The 15,400-nt window shown below is 43.4% G+C and overlaps 1 pseudogene; it reads left to right on the forward strand.

Annotated features, from left to right (window-relative positions):
* The first annotated feature begins 5,640 nt into the window (after window positions 1–5,640).
* On the forward strand, window positions 5,641–6,535 carry LOC101143024 (large ribosomal subunit protein uL18-like; annotated as a pseudogene).
* The last annotated feature ends 8,865 nt before the right edge of the window (window positions 6,536–15,400 follow it).

The following is a 15,400-nucleotide window of genomic DNA, read 5'->3' on the forward strand; positions in this document are numbered from 1 at the left end:
CAACCTTGGCATTATTAGTACTGCACATAGTTTTCTCCAACACAAGCACCATCCTATAAAACCCCCTTGGAGTCAGCTCCTCTCTTGCTGACTTGCCCATTGCTTTCTTGCAACAAATTTTATTACTTTCTCTAATAAATCTGCCTTTCTTTACCTTCAGCTGTTTACCACCTGCACAATACCAGCCCCAGATAGCCATCACCCATGACACTCATTCACCAGCAGTTTGATTTTTTTATCTTTTTTTTTTTTAGACGGAGTCTTGCTCTGTCACCAGGCTGGAGTGCAGTGGCATGATCTTGTCTCACTGCAACCTCTGCCTCCTGGGTTCAAGCAATTCTCCTGCTTCAGCCTCCTGAGTAGTTGGGATTACAGGCATGCACCACCATGCCCAGCTAATTTTTGTGTTTTTAGTAGAGATGGGGTTTCACCATATTGGCCAGGCTGGTCTGGAACTCCTGACCTCGTGATCTGCCTGCCTCGGCCTCCCAAAGTACTGGGATTACAGGCATGAGCCACCAGGCCCAGCTGATTTTTTTATCTTTAACATCCCCTGAGAAGTAGTCATTGACCTCCATTTCTCACATCTGCAAAATGGGGCCATGGGACTTTTCCCAAGATTCAGCCCTCCTGACCTTAATGGGTTACCACACTGAGTTTTAGGACAGAGAAAATGGAACTTGTGTGATCACAGCTTCTGCCGCAGGAAAAGGGCTGATGAGATTACCTGTTATTACTATCTTTCAGAGGAAGATTTGGAAGCAGAATAGCATTGGCTCTCCAGAAAATCAAAATCAGGACCTTTGGTCCAAGATCACCAAGAGAAGTAGCACGTAGGAAGCCAAAAATAAATGGTATCTAAGTTTCAGGGGAGAGAGTAGTAAGACAAGGGGTAGAACAACTTGTCTCTGAATGCCAAGGTACAGATCAATCAGACACCTTCCCTGCCCTTCAGTTACCAGCAGATCATGGAGAGGATAGAAAAAAACAATGATCAAAACAAACTGAGTTACATGTAGTCATAGTGCTATGGCAGCAGAGAAGAGGAAAAGACAGATTCTGCTCAGAGAAATCTTGGGAAACTTTATGAACCAAGCTACATTTGGACTGGGCCTTAGAGATGGTAGAGTTCTATAGATGAGGTCACAGGGGAAGGAGGAAAAAAGGAGATTCGAATCCAGAGGACAAGTGATAAAGATGAAAACAGTGGCAAAATTAAAACTGTGACTTTCTATTAGACTGAAGGGAGGGGAGATCCTGGAGACGAGAACGGGAAAGCAAGCTGAGGGTTTAGTGCTTGCTGAGGAGTCTCAGTCTCACCTGGAGGCAATGGGGTGACTCAGAGGGTGTGTGAGCAGGACGAGGGGCTCCTAGCTGTGTTTTGATAAGATGACTCTGGAAGCAGTGAAGATGCTGTAATCAGAAGAGGAGATTGAGCCAAGAAGTCTTGGTAAGCTCTTTATAACAGTCCAAGTTTACAACATTAGGGGCTCAACTAGGGGCAGGGCAGTGACATTGGAAATGGAGCATTGTGGAGCTGTTTGGGATATTACCAGGGTCAGAGGTCCAGGTTCCTGGAAGGGATTGATGACATTAAGCAAGAAATGTACAGCACTTTGATTTTGACATTTCCACAACACCTTCCCCTCCCTTTCCTCATACCTGGGCTACAGCTGTCTCCCTAGGAGGGCTGCTCCCCTACCATGCAGTCTCTTCCCCACTCTGATCCATTCTCCAAAGCTTCCAAATGCTCCAAATGCATTTCCCCACTAGCTCAAGAACCTGTAGTGATTCCAGTCCAACTCATCGGATTCCTGGCAGAAAACGGAGAGGAAGCACTTCTGATCACTAACGGTCATTCTGCTGCATCTGCCTTCCAACCCCATTTGGGCCCTGGTGGCAGCCAAGCTCTGTCTCCCAGCATATGTGAGTCCTGTGCTGGTGTTTCCTTATGGTGCCCTACTCCCCTCCATTCCTCAAGATCCCTTGCTTTCCTCAAAACCCACCTTGGAAGTCATCTCTAGAAAACTCTGCCCCTTCAGGGGCTGCCTCAACTGTAGCCCACAAATGACCATTGCCAACTAGACAAGCCCCCCAACTTTGGCTCCCTGTCCCCTCCTCACCACTGAAGACTAGCAGCACAGAGTTGGCCCCGCTGCCCAAAGGGGCTGCATCTGGGCCCCCCGACCTGGCAGAAATGATGGCTCCCTGAATCTCTCTCCAGCAGATGACAAGAAGACAGAACTCTGCATCTGCGAGCTGCAGAGACTCCTGCCTCCCCAAGTCCCTGGCTTTCACTCTATGTCCCACCCATTCTGCAAGGAAGGAGTCAGGGGGTGGAATGTTCTAAGATGCCAACCTGTCACTGAAGCTCCCACTCCACTCTGCTGACACCTGACTGCCCAGAGGACTCACGGGGCCAGGGCGACCTGCCATCCCTGGTGTCAGCAATCTACCAAAGAAGTGAAGCCTCCGAGATTTCTTTGACCAGGAGAGAAGAAGGTATTCAGCAATGCAGAGAAGATAAATACTGCAGATTAGATAACTGGACAACACGCTTGAAATTATTCAATGGCACAGCCATCTTTTAATTACCTTGGAACAGGAGATAAGAGTAATGGAAAGCTACAGATAATTCATTAGTTTCTAAAAACCTTTCACATCCAATGTGCCTTTTGAAGTCGATGCTTACAAGACACAGAAGAGGCTGGTGAAGGGTTTTCAGGAAGGAAGTAAAATCCAAAGAACAGGAAAAACACAATTTGTTCCTCATAAATGCTAAGTGCGGCACAATGCAGTTATTAGCCACAACTCTACACACTCTTTCCCATTAATGGATAAGTTAAATCTTTTCCAAGTGTGACAAGTGGCATCCAATCACTCCCTAGGGATTTTCTGTTCTTTAGCCACTTACCAGTCACAATAGATTTTTCTGCAGTTCCATTTAAAACGTTATTCTCTGGGGGGTATTCTAGTTTACTTTGAATAGCCTGTAACAAATATTCCCAACCAAGAGCAGATAGGCTTGCTCCAACCCACTCTAATAGAGAGAGAAGTCTGCCCAGCCCAGGTATTAAATGACTTCATGACTACAAAACAGCAGGGTGGAGCCAGGCCAGCTCCAAAGCTAATTCAGCTCTCTCACTTTTACAGATGAGGACAGTGAGTTCCAGGAAGGGAAAAGGACATGTCCAAGGTCACGCGAACTAACAAGTGATAGAATCTACACCAGATCTGGATCACTTAAGTTCTGAGACCATATCTAATTTTAAATAGACATTTTCTTTCTATTTTCTGGTTCTTTCTACAGCCTGAGGGGGCATGAGATGCTCCACCCAGGTCCCCCTTGAAGGAAAGCCTTAGGGCCTGGCTGTGGGAAGCATGGTTAGCACAAAGCCACTAGCTCTCAGTTCCTTCGGGATCTGCCTCGACTAGAGACGTCTGTGCCACTGGAGGCTGCATCCTTCCTGGGAAACCCAGCACCCAGTGACTGAGGTGGGTGGGGTACAAAGGTCCAGCCATTTCTGCCCAGCAAGGGCTACACCGAGGCCCAATATTCACTCCACGGCTCCCCGATGCCACTCTCTCCAGAATGTGGTCTTCCTGCCTCCCCAACCAATGATGCAGCAGGAGAGGGAAATGAGACGCCTGGGGTGGCTGGACTATCTCCTTGCAGGCCTCTGCCCAGCAACCCCAAACTCACACCCCAGACCCCTTCAGTTCACTTGGAATGGAGCAGGTTCCAGGAGCTGGCCAAGCAATTGCATGTGAGCACATAGATGCCCTCGTGCCTTCTCCTGGGGAGCTATGGGTCACTCATATCCTTGTGGCATTGAAAGCATTTGTTGGTTTTGCTTAAAGAGGTAGGAAGTTTAAAAAAATAAGGCATGATTTGGCAGAAAAGCACAAGACACTTGGGTTCCAGTTATTTGAGCATTTGTGGGTGAAGTGACCCTATGTCCAGTATGCCTGGTTCGTGCCTGTCACCCCAGGGTCATTATCAATAGTGCTGCCTTTCACCCACAAATGCCTCAAATACCTCAATTGTGGCCACCCCATGCAAAAGCCATAGTACCTCAGAGCAAGTCTATCTGGCTGTCTATCCTCCTCTCCAGTCTTGGATATTTTGAGAGAGAGAGGAGGATTGTGTCCTGGGTGGTGAGTGGAAAGAATGCCCTTCCAGGACAGACTTGGATTTGAATGACCTCTGGACCAGGCACTAGCTCAGAGACTTTGGATGAGTTTCCCAGCCTCTTACTGCCTTATCTGAGAAATGGAAGTAATTAAACATACCTAGCTTTTCATGCATGGTTGTTGAGAACACCGAGTCAAATACTTGTTACGAAGTTTCTCTGGAAACTGTGAAGCCCTATTCAGATGTAAGTATGGACAAAATGCCTAGCAATAAGTATTTGCTAAATGATTGAATGCTTGACTCATTAAATGGGTGGAATGGGGGGAATGTTAGGTATAATTATTATCAATGTGTGACAATGATAAAACAACAACCAGGTTTTTTTTTTCAAGTTGATGGGTCACCCCTCAAGAGGTAAAGTCTATTCCCCTAGTCTTGAATATGGGCTGGACTTAGGGACACATTTCTAAGGAAGACAACAGAAAACAGCACAAGTGACACTGCATGTGTTCCAAGACTAGATTATGAAAGGTACTTTAGCCTGGCTCTCTCTTGGGACGCTTGCTCTTCAATCCCTGCTGCCATGTTGTGAAGAAACCCAGGCAACAATGGAGAGGCTGAGTATATTCATTCTAGTCCTCAGCCCCAGTGGAGGTCCTAGCAAACAGACAGTATCAACAGACAGCCTTTGAGATGACTGCACCTCCCGTCAATGTCTTATTGCATCCTCACAAGAGACCCCCAGTGAGAACCACCTCCTGAGCCCAGTCAACAACAAATGATTGTTTTGTGTTTAAAAAAAAAGTCAATGGGAATGTGTTCTGAAAGCAAGATGCATCTCTTGGAGCAAACTGCCTCCCAAGGATATGAGAAGGGCCACGCTAGGTATGACTCTCTGCCTCTGCAGCTGGAAATGTACAGCCCTGACAGCAGCCTCTGGGGTGCGCCACCCAAAGCATTCCATTTTCTCTAATAGCCAATTATAACTGTCATCTCTGCAAGTATCTTAATCTTTGAAATTACTTTTGCAGGCACTACCACCTCTTGGGATAATGGTTCCATAAGCTTCTTCCCTATGAAACTCCTCCAGAATTTGAAAAATAAATGCATGTCCACTTTATCCACTGCTCTTACCATTTTAGAGATTATGATCACGTTCACTCTTCAACTTCCCCTTCCCAGACTGAGTCATCTGGTATTTTTCATCACAATCCCTAATGGCAAGCCAGTGTGGTACCTAAAACATTCAAGACCTGGGGAGTTAGTGTAAACTTCCAATGAAACAGAGTTGAACTAAATAGCTTATTTGTTAATAGGTATATAGTTTTAATAGGCTTTGAAAACAGCATGTGGGTTTTAATTCGTGTTAATGAATGTAGTCCCTACTGAAGTACTTGAAAATAAATACACAATGATCTGAATTCAATGTTAAGATTCTTGCCCTTTTTGCCCCCTAGCGCTGCTGGGCCTGCAGGTCTCTGTCGAGCCATGGATTCGGGTCTCTGTTCCGCAGGATGGGGTTTGTTAAAGTTTTTAAGAATAAGGGCTACTTTAAGAGATAGCAAGTGAAATTTAGAAGACGCCAAGAGGGTAAAATTGATTACTATTCTCAGAAATGCTTGGTGATACAGGATAAAAATAAATACAGCACACCCAAATACAGGATGATAGTTCATGTAACAAACAGAGATATCATTTATCAGATTGCTTATGCCCGTATAGAGGGGGAAATTATAGTCTGTGTGGCATATGCACGCGAACTGCCAAAATATGATGTGAAGGTTGGCCTAACAAATTATGCTGCAGTATATTGTACTGGCCTGCTGCTGGCCTGCAGTCTTCTCAATAGGTTTGGCATGGACAAGATCTATGACTGCCAAATGGAGGTGACTGGTGATGAATACAATGTGGAAAGCATTGATGGTCAGCCAGGTGCCTTTACCTGCTATTTGGATGCAGGCCTTGCCAGAACTATCACTGGCAATAAAGTTTTTGGCACACTGAAGGGAGCTGTGGATAGAAGCTTGTCTATCCCTCACAGTACCAAACGATTCCCTGGTTATGATTCTGAAAGCAATGCAGAAGTACACCAGAAGCGCATCATGGGCCAGAATGTTGCAGATTACATGCGCTACTTAATGGAACAAGATGAAGATGCTTACGAGAAACAGTTCTCTCAATACATAAAAAAACAGCATAACTCTAGACACGATGGGGGAGACGTATAAGAAAGCTCATGCTGCTATACGAGAGAATCCAGTCTATGAAAAGAGGCCCAAGAAAGAAGTTAAAAAGAAGAGGTGGAACCATCCCAAAATGTCCCTCACTCAGAAGAAAGATCAGGTAGCTCAAAAGAAGGCAAGCTTCCTCAGAGCTTACGAGCAGGCTGCTGAGAGCTAAACCAAACAATTTTCTATGAGGATTTTTCAAATAAAGACAATAAACTTATGGACAGCAACTAAAAAAAAAAGATTCTTATGTATGGTTTTAATTACATGTTAAAAGCAGTATTTTTTCCTTGGGAATAAAGCTCCACAATCCTAGTAAAAACAAAACAAAACAAAAACAACCAAGAAAATGTTTGCATGCCTCATGCCACCCTGCTCAAAACCCTCCAGATTCACTGTTTCTTGCCTGCAGAATAGCGTCCACATGGCTCAAATTGATAGGCGGCCATCATTGGTCCTCCAACCTGATGCCTCTCTCCCCAACAAAGCATCAGCAGTGGTGAATCTGATTTACTCACTGACTCCCACACCTGTATTGCCTCTCCCTGTTGTGCTTGTTTGCCAATGCTGCCTCCAATAGCGGAAGTGCCTGTCTATCCTCACCCATGGTTTCCAATTCCCTATTATGTTTCTTTTTGTAAGCTCTAACGCTTTATAAAGATTGATGTTTTATGCCTTTTCTTCTTAGAGGTCTTCCAAAGAACAAAGAGAGAATTTACATATTTTTAATTAAATAAAATGTATTTTATTTTGCAATTACCATATGGGTCTATTGTGATCCTTTTTATCTAAGGGCAATGTGTATAAGAGGCATTACAGGATCTAGCTGATCTTATTTTTCTTATATCTTGAGGTACTTTACTATTTTATTATCCTGGGAATTATTGTTATTCAATTATTATTATCCTGACAATTCCATCATTCTTCCATTTAAAAATTATTTTCATCTTTTTTGGCATGGTTGGGAACAACTGATAAGTAACCCAACTGTTAAGTAACAATTGCTCCCAACCATGCCAAAAATGATGAAAATAATTTTTTTTTTTTTTTTGAGACGGAGTCTTACTCTGTCATCCAGGCTGGAGTTCAGTGGCATGATCTAGGCTCACTGCAACCTCCGCCTCCCAGGTTCAAGGAATTTTTCCTGCCTCAGCCTCCCAGGTAGCTGGGACTACAGGCGTGTGCCACCATGCCTGGCTAATTTTTTGTATTTTTGTATTTTTTTTTAGTAGAGAAGGGATGGTCTCAACCTCCTGACCTTGTGATCTGCCCACCTTGGCCTCCCAAAATGCTGGGATTACTGGCATGAGCCACCACGCTCAGCCTGAAAACAATTTTTAAATTGAAGAATGATGGAATTGCCTAGAAGGATGGTGCAATAGTGAAGCAAATCATCATCCTTCCTTTTTTAAAAAAAAAAATTCAAATTGTTTTTTAAATTTTTTGTGAGTACCTAATATTTATGAGGCACATGAGATGTTTTGATACAGGCATGCAATGTGAAATAAGCATGTCATGAAGAATGGGTTATCCATCCACTCAAGCATTTATCCTTTGAGTTACAAATAATCCAATTACATTCTTTATTTTCAAATATACAATGAAGTCACTATTGACTATAGTCACCCTATTATGCTATCAAATAATAGGTCTTATTCATTCTTTCTAACTTTTTTGTATCCATGAACCATCCCCACCTCCCTCCCAATTACCCTTCCCAGCCTCTGGTAAACATCCTTCTACTCTCCATGTCCATGAGTTCAATTGATTTGATTTTTAGGTCCCACAGATAAGTAAGAACATTTGAAGTTTGTCTTTCTGTGCCTGGCTTATTTCACTTAACATAATGATTTCCAATTCCATCCATGTTGTTGCAAATGACTGGCTCTCATTCTTTTGATGGCTGAATAGCACTCCATTGTGCACGCGTATCACATTTTCGTTATACATTCATCTGTTGATGGACACAGGTTGCTTCCAAATCTTAGCTACTGTAAATGGTACTGCAAAAAACATAGGAGTGAGGTCACCTCTTTGATATATTGAGTTCCTATATTTTGGGTTTATACCCAGCAGTGGGATTGCTGGATTATCTGGTAACTCAATTTTTAGTTTTTTTGAGGAATCTCCGAACTCTTCCTTTCATTTTCTTATTACCCAAAGAATGACACCGTCTCTCAAGAAAGTACAAAAGAAGGCAGGAGACACCATCTTTGTAGGCTGCTTTTTGCTTTCATTGAACACACTTGACAAATCCGAATTTTTCATTTTCCACCCATAAAGGCAAAGAAAATAAAATGGACAGAAAAAGACACTCCAAATTATTAGATGAACCAGAAAATGAAATGAAAAGAGACAGAGAGTGGCACTGTAGACACGAATAATGATGGTAAAATATATCCTTAAAGTGAAATCTCAGGCTATCAGGCCTCAGATGACACCATCCTAAGTAAGTGTCCTCAAACTTAAGAGTCAATGGGTGGACAATGTCTTTTTTTTTCTTTTTTTTTTTTGAGATGGAGTCTGGCTCTGTTGCCCACGCTGGAGTGCAGTGGTGCAATCTCGGCTCACTGCAAGCTCCACCTCCCAGGTTCACGCCATTCTCCTGCCTCAGCCTCCCAAGTAGCTGGGACTACAGGTGCCCGCCACCATGCCCGGCTAATTTTTCATATTTTTAGTAGAGACGGGGTTTCACCGTGTTAGCCAGGGTAGTCTCGATCTCCTGACCTCGTGATCCGCCCACCTCAGCCTCCCATAGTGCTGGGATTACAGGTGTGAGCCACCATGCCCAGCCAAAAAATGTCTTCTTAAGAACAAAAATGAAATACAGCATTTTTGCCCTGTTAATCAACAGAAAGGATTTCATCATGCAATAATTTGTGGCAAGAACCTGGACCATCTCCTTTTGTTAAAAAGACATGTGTGCTGGGTGCAGTGGCTCATATCTGTAATCCCAGCACTTTGGAAGTCCGACGCGGGTGGATCACCTGATGTCAGGAGTTCGAGACCAGCCTGACCAAAATGGTGAAACCATCTGTACTAAAAATACAAAAAAAAAAAAAAAAAAATTATCCAGGCGTTGTAGCACATGTCTGTATTCCCAGCTACTTGGGAAGCTGAGGCAGGAGAATCACTTGAACCCTGGAGGTGGAGGTTGCAGTGAGCTGAGATTGCACCATTGCACTCCAGCCTGGGCAACAAGAGTGAAACTCTGTCTCAAAAAAAAAGGGCACGTGACTGCAGTGTTTCATTTTTAATTATGTTTGTGCCTCAAAATTTACTTGATACAAAGAGGTTGGCTACGTTTGCATTCTCATGAAAATTTTTAGTAAAGTTGTTTTTCACTATACTTTTATTCTCACTTCTGTAAAGTATTCACAGGATGACTTATGATATGAAAGTAAATAAATAATCTATTGGACATGGATGGTAAATGGTGAAGACCATTTGTCCTGGCGTCCTGAGAACTGACGTCCAGGCAGAGTCCTGTCTACCTTCTAAAATTTTCTCTTGTTGTTCCAGTCCACCCAGAACTTTCTCTTCTCTGAATTATTATTCTAAGAACTTCCACCAAAACAGTATGGAGGTTAATAGAGGTTAATACTTGCTTGGTTTCTTATCTAACACAAATCATAAAGCTCTTTGAGGCAAAGACATTCATCCAACAAACATTCAAGTGCTGACAAGGACTGTGGCTGGCCATGGAGACACAATAGTAGGCAAATTAGACCTCATCCCTGCCTTCATGGCATTTACCCAGGACCTTGGCCGTGCCAGTGCCAGAACTAGATCAAAGGAGAGTGCAGTGGAAAGGCTCAGAGCTTTAGTGTAGACAGACCTGGGTTTGAATTCTGTCATCACCACTTCCCATCTGTGGGACCTTGGGAAAATGTCTTCACCTCTCTGAACTATGTCCTATTTTATCTGAGAAGTCGAGATCCTATTTCCTTTCTTGAAAAGATGAGTATGAATTTGCTAGGACTGCCATAGCAGAATGCTACAGACTGGGTGGCTTAAACAACTGATATTTATTTTCTCACCGTTCAGGAGGCAGGAAGTCCAAGATCAAGGTGGCAGCAGGTTTGGTTGCTCCTGCGGTCTCTCTCTCGGGCTTGCAGACAGCCACCTTCTTGCTGTGTCCTCACGGCCTGCCCTCTGTGTGTGTGTCTCTTTCTGTTCTTGTTTTATGCCACCAGTCATAATGGACTAGGGTGTACCTATACGACTGTTTTTTACCTTAATTGCCTCTTCAAAGGCCCTAACTCCAAACACAGTCACACTAGGGGTTAGGGCTTCAACATATGAATTTAAGGGAGACATAGTTCAGTCCATAACAGAGTGTTATGAAGATTAATACATATACTTTTTTTTAAGAGACAGTCTCACTCTGTTGCCTGGGCTGGAGTGTAATAGTGCAATCATATCTCACTGCAGCCTCAACCTCCTGGTCTCAAGCAATCCTCCCACCTCAGCCTCCCAAGTAGCTTAGAGACTACAGGCACACATCACCACACTTGACTACTTTTCTCATTTTTTGTAGAGACAGGGATCTCGCTTTGTTGCCCAGGCTGGTTTCAAACTCCTGGCCTCAAGTGATTCTCCCACCTCAACTTCCCAAAGTGCTGGGATTATAGGCATGAGCCACAGCATCCTGCCACAGCATATGCCTTATGTACATACCTAGTACACCACAGATGCTCAATGTAGAAGTATCTAATTGTCAGTTAAGGTATCTTGACACCCAAGTCAATATCCTTTTTGGAAAACTCTTTAAACAAGTTGATATGGTTTGGCTATGTCCCCACCCAAATCTCATCTTGAATTGTAGCCCCCATAATTCCCACGTGTTGTGGGAGAGAGCCAGTGGGAGGTAACTGAATCACAGGGGCGGGTCTTTCTCATGCTGTTCTCATGATAGTGAGTAATTCTCATGATATCTGATGGTGTTATAAAGGGGGGTTCCCCTGCACACGCTCTCTTGCCTGCCACCGTGTAAGACGAGACTTTGCTCCTCTTTCACCTTCAGCCATGATTGTGAGGCCTCCCTGGCCATGTGGAACTGTGAGTCCATTAAATCTCTTTCCTTTATAAATTAGTCAGTCAGTGGGTAATTTATAAATTACACAGTCAGTGCTTAATAAATGATGTATCCTTGGACATGCCTAGTACAGTGGTGAGCATGTAGTAAGTAATCAGGGCACATTCGGTGACTGACTCTATCAGGGAACTGGGTTGTTTTCACACACGGGCTTGTAAGGAATAGGAGAGAAAGTACCACATTTGAGGTCTGAAGAACTGAATACAAGTGTAGATTCTGCTCCTTAGCAGCACATAAGCTTGAGATGTTACTTCATCTAAAACCCATTTCCTCACTTGTCAGATGAGGATAATCACACCTCTTCTGCACAGTTGCTTTGAAGCCTAAATGAGATAATGTCTGTGAAATCAGCTCTCCTGGCACATAGTAGGAGATCAGTGCATATTAGCTGAGTTTATCAGGGTTTATCTGACTGTGCATCTCTAGGGTGGTAAATAACACTGTCATGCCCCCACCAGCATTTTCATACAGGTAAAACTGGGTTCAAATGAACACAGAGATAAGTGTGACGTGGAAACATGCAATGGATATGTCCCAGGAGGACAACATAGGAAAGGATTAGAATAGGCACACTGGTCCCAATCTTGAAGTCCTGGGGTGTTAAGGCTTCCAGATTTTTCCACCACTCAAAGGACTCCCCTTCCACCTGCCCTCTGCCCCCACTCCCCGCTCCACACACACAAACATAGACAGGAATATCTGTTTTATGGGGCCCTTTCCTTACCCCACCCTCCTCTTTTGCCATTGGGATAAAGGGTGAATGGTCAGAGATTCTCCTCTGGCCATTCAGATTCTCTCTTTTGGTTGATTTTACATTTGGGGCAAAGAAAATGCAAGGTAATTCCAGAACACACTGTGCCAGAAAACAGTGTTCAAAGACTAATGGAGTCATGCCGGAGCACAGAAGCCACAGGCCAAATTTGGGGCAATTTGAACATCAGAAAAGAATTACAGTAAGTGTTTGTGGTATCTTGTGTTTTTTTTTTTAAGATATGTACATCCATAGTGCTCCTAAAGAGAAAGAATGAGAGAAGGAAAATGGGGCAAAGCTCTTCTTTACAAGAAAACCATTAATAAATGAGGACGGAGCCATAGAAAATTATCATTGTGCAATCCCCAACATAATCACTGATTCCAGCAAGAATCATCAAAAAATATATTGGATAAAGAGTTATAGAGAAACAGAATATTCAGTCTCAAGGTTATCACCTCACAGATTTCTCGTTGACTAGAAAGGCAAAATTATCATTACGATGTAAAGACTGTTCAGTTACTGTATTGACTAATTAATCAAATTTAGTATCACCAGCAGTTGCCTCCTAATGAATCTAATCATGAAGAAACACCAGACAAATCCAGAATGGGGACAATCCAAAAGACAACTGGCCAGAACACTCCAAAAAGTCAATGTCAAGAAACAAAAGAAGTGTTACTGCACTCCAGCCTGAGCACTGCAGCAAGCAAGACTCTGCCTCAAAATTTAAAAAAGTAAAAGACCAAAAAATGTAATATATAAGCTTAATTGGATTCCTTTTTTTTTTTTTTTTTTTTTTTTTTTGAGATGGAGTCTTACTTTGTCACCCAGGCTGGAGTGCAGTGGCACGATCTCAGCTCACTGCAACCTCCGCCTCCCGGGTTCAAGCCATTCTCCTGCCTCAACCTCCCGAGTAGCTGGGACTACAGAATCGCTTGAACCCAGGAGGCGCAGGTGGCAGTGAGCTGAGATTGCTTTCATTTTTATAGTTTTTTGTATAGTCTGAAATTGTTTTTACACAGAGCATGTATTGCTCGTATAATCAGAGAAAAAAAAAACCCTCTCTTTTGCGGGGAAGATACCATTTCTTATTCTGTAAGTAAACTTTCCAGCTCAGGAAATTATTTGGACAATTGTTTTGTGGTAGAATGTTTATTCTTTCAGCAAATAGTTCAGTATAAAATATTGTATTGCTTGCAAAGACTCTAGATATGTAAGGTCCTCTCATCTAACCTTAAAATTTTTCTCCCTACTTTACCATATATATAAGAACATAAAATCTTGGCCAGGCATGGTGGCTCATACCTGTAATCCCAGCACTTCAGGAGGCCAAGGAGGGTGGATCACCTGAGGTCAGGAGTTTGAGACCATCCTGACCAGCATGGTGAAATCCCATCTCTACTAAATACAAAAAATTAGCCAGGCATATTGGAGCATGCCTGTAATCCCAGCTACTTGGGAGGCTGAGGCAGGAGAATCACTTGAACCCAGGAGGTGGAGGTTGCATTGAGCTAAGATTGTGCCATTGTACTCCAGCCTGGGCAATAAGAGTGAAACTCTGAGAAGAAAGAAAGAGAGAAAGAGAGAGAGGAAGGAACGAAGGAAGGAAGGAAGGAAGGGGAGAAAAAATCACCACATCAATGCTTGCTTTCTTGTCTCCCACCAATCCACGTCTGTATTATTTTACCCGGTATGATCATCTTACCTTCCTTTGACTACCCTCTTCTGAGTCTATTGTTCATTAATTTAAGACCTTCCAGAGCCTATTCACATTTGGGACATGCACTGCTTTGTGTTCGTACCAAATGCAGTTTTTAAGCTTTGAGGGCTCCGGTGCATTTCGGCTGGGATCTAGACTCATTCTTGTTTGTGCCCAGCCCCTAGCATGGTGCCTGGCACTAATAAGCCCTCCACACATGTGTGTCAAATGAATGAACACCAATATGTACAGTTAGCTTAGGGGGAGGGGTGACTTGGTCTTGTTTAGAGTATACACATGCACAGAGCTATGGAATGCAAATAAGAACATTTGCACCCAAACTCTGAGCCCTGACTCAGGGCCCTCGGGTGCCTTTTGTCTCCAAGCAGCAGGGAATTCAAGCAGAAAATTCACTATTAATGGTTCAATAAAACATTCAGGTCCTGGATGTGGCCCCAAGGGAAGCCTGCGGCAGTGTGGAATACAGATATGTTTCCCCAGGAGGAAGCCCCATGCTCATTTAGCCTTATCTGTCAGGAGGATAGGAGCCTGGACTCCTGGAGCCAGGCCTGGGTACCTCGTCAACACTGGGGCACAAAGCCACAGGGAAAGGCGCAGCAAAGTTTCAGCAGGTGCCGGTCAGTCACTCTGAAAAAGTTCCTCTCCTGGGGATTTGCACTCAGTTTGTTATACAAGACAACAGAGGTTAATCACATACCTTACCCTCAGAGAAACAATTGCATTATCTTAACCGACCGTGTGGCTTCAGATTTTTTTAGGCGCTGTGTTCATGTGTTTCAGCGAGATACATTTGGCAAATAATTCTAACAGCGCCAGCTCATGTGGATGCTTAGTAAACGCTCTTTGATTGTAATGATGACAGAGCTGGAACTACCAGCTGTGTGTGCGTGTGCACATGTGTATGTGTGTGTGTGTGTGTGTGTGTGTGTGTCTGTGTCTGCGTCTCTATGTAGCCAGCAGAAGCCTTGGCAGGGTAGGGGGAAGCCATGGGGGAGGGAGAAGGTTACAACAAGCTGTTCTGGCCATGTCTTTTAATTAATACCAAAAACCTGAACTTAGAAATCTTAGAGATCCGTTATTTAATTTTGCAAAGGACTAAAACTATTTTCTTTCTCAAAAAAAAAAAAAATTCTGTCTCATATCTTCCTTTTCCAGAACCACAAAATAGCTTTGGGAAGATAGTCATCTTGCATGAACAAAAGCACAGTTTTGTGAAATGGCATTTCACCAGCTTTACACCAACACTCTGATGAGGAACAGGGGAGAAGCAGAAAGAAGGGACTCTCTTCCATTTAAGCACGGATTCAGACCGTGGCAAGCTGTCACGCCTCTGATGGTGGTAGTGAAGGAAAGATTTGAGATTTGAGATTTTCTGATCTAGAAACAGGAAACATCTAGGGATTAGGAGATTTTCACATGACACTATTTGCCGAAAAAATAGAAAGCTTTCAGTGCAGTTGTTGGA

Source organism: Gorilla gorilla, chromosome 7, assembly GCF_029281585.2.
Source record: "Gorilla gorilla gorilla isolate KB3781 chromosome 7, NHGRI_mGorGor1-v2.1_pri, whole genome shotgun sequence".
Classification (NCBI taxonomy): Eukaryota; Metazoa; Chordata; class Mammalia; order Primates; family Hominidae; genus Gorilla; species Gorilla gorilla.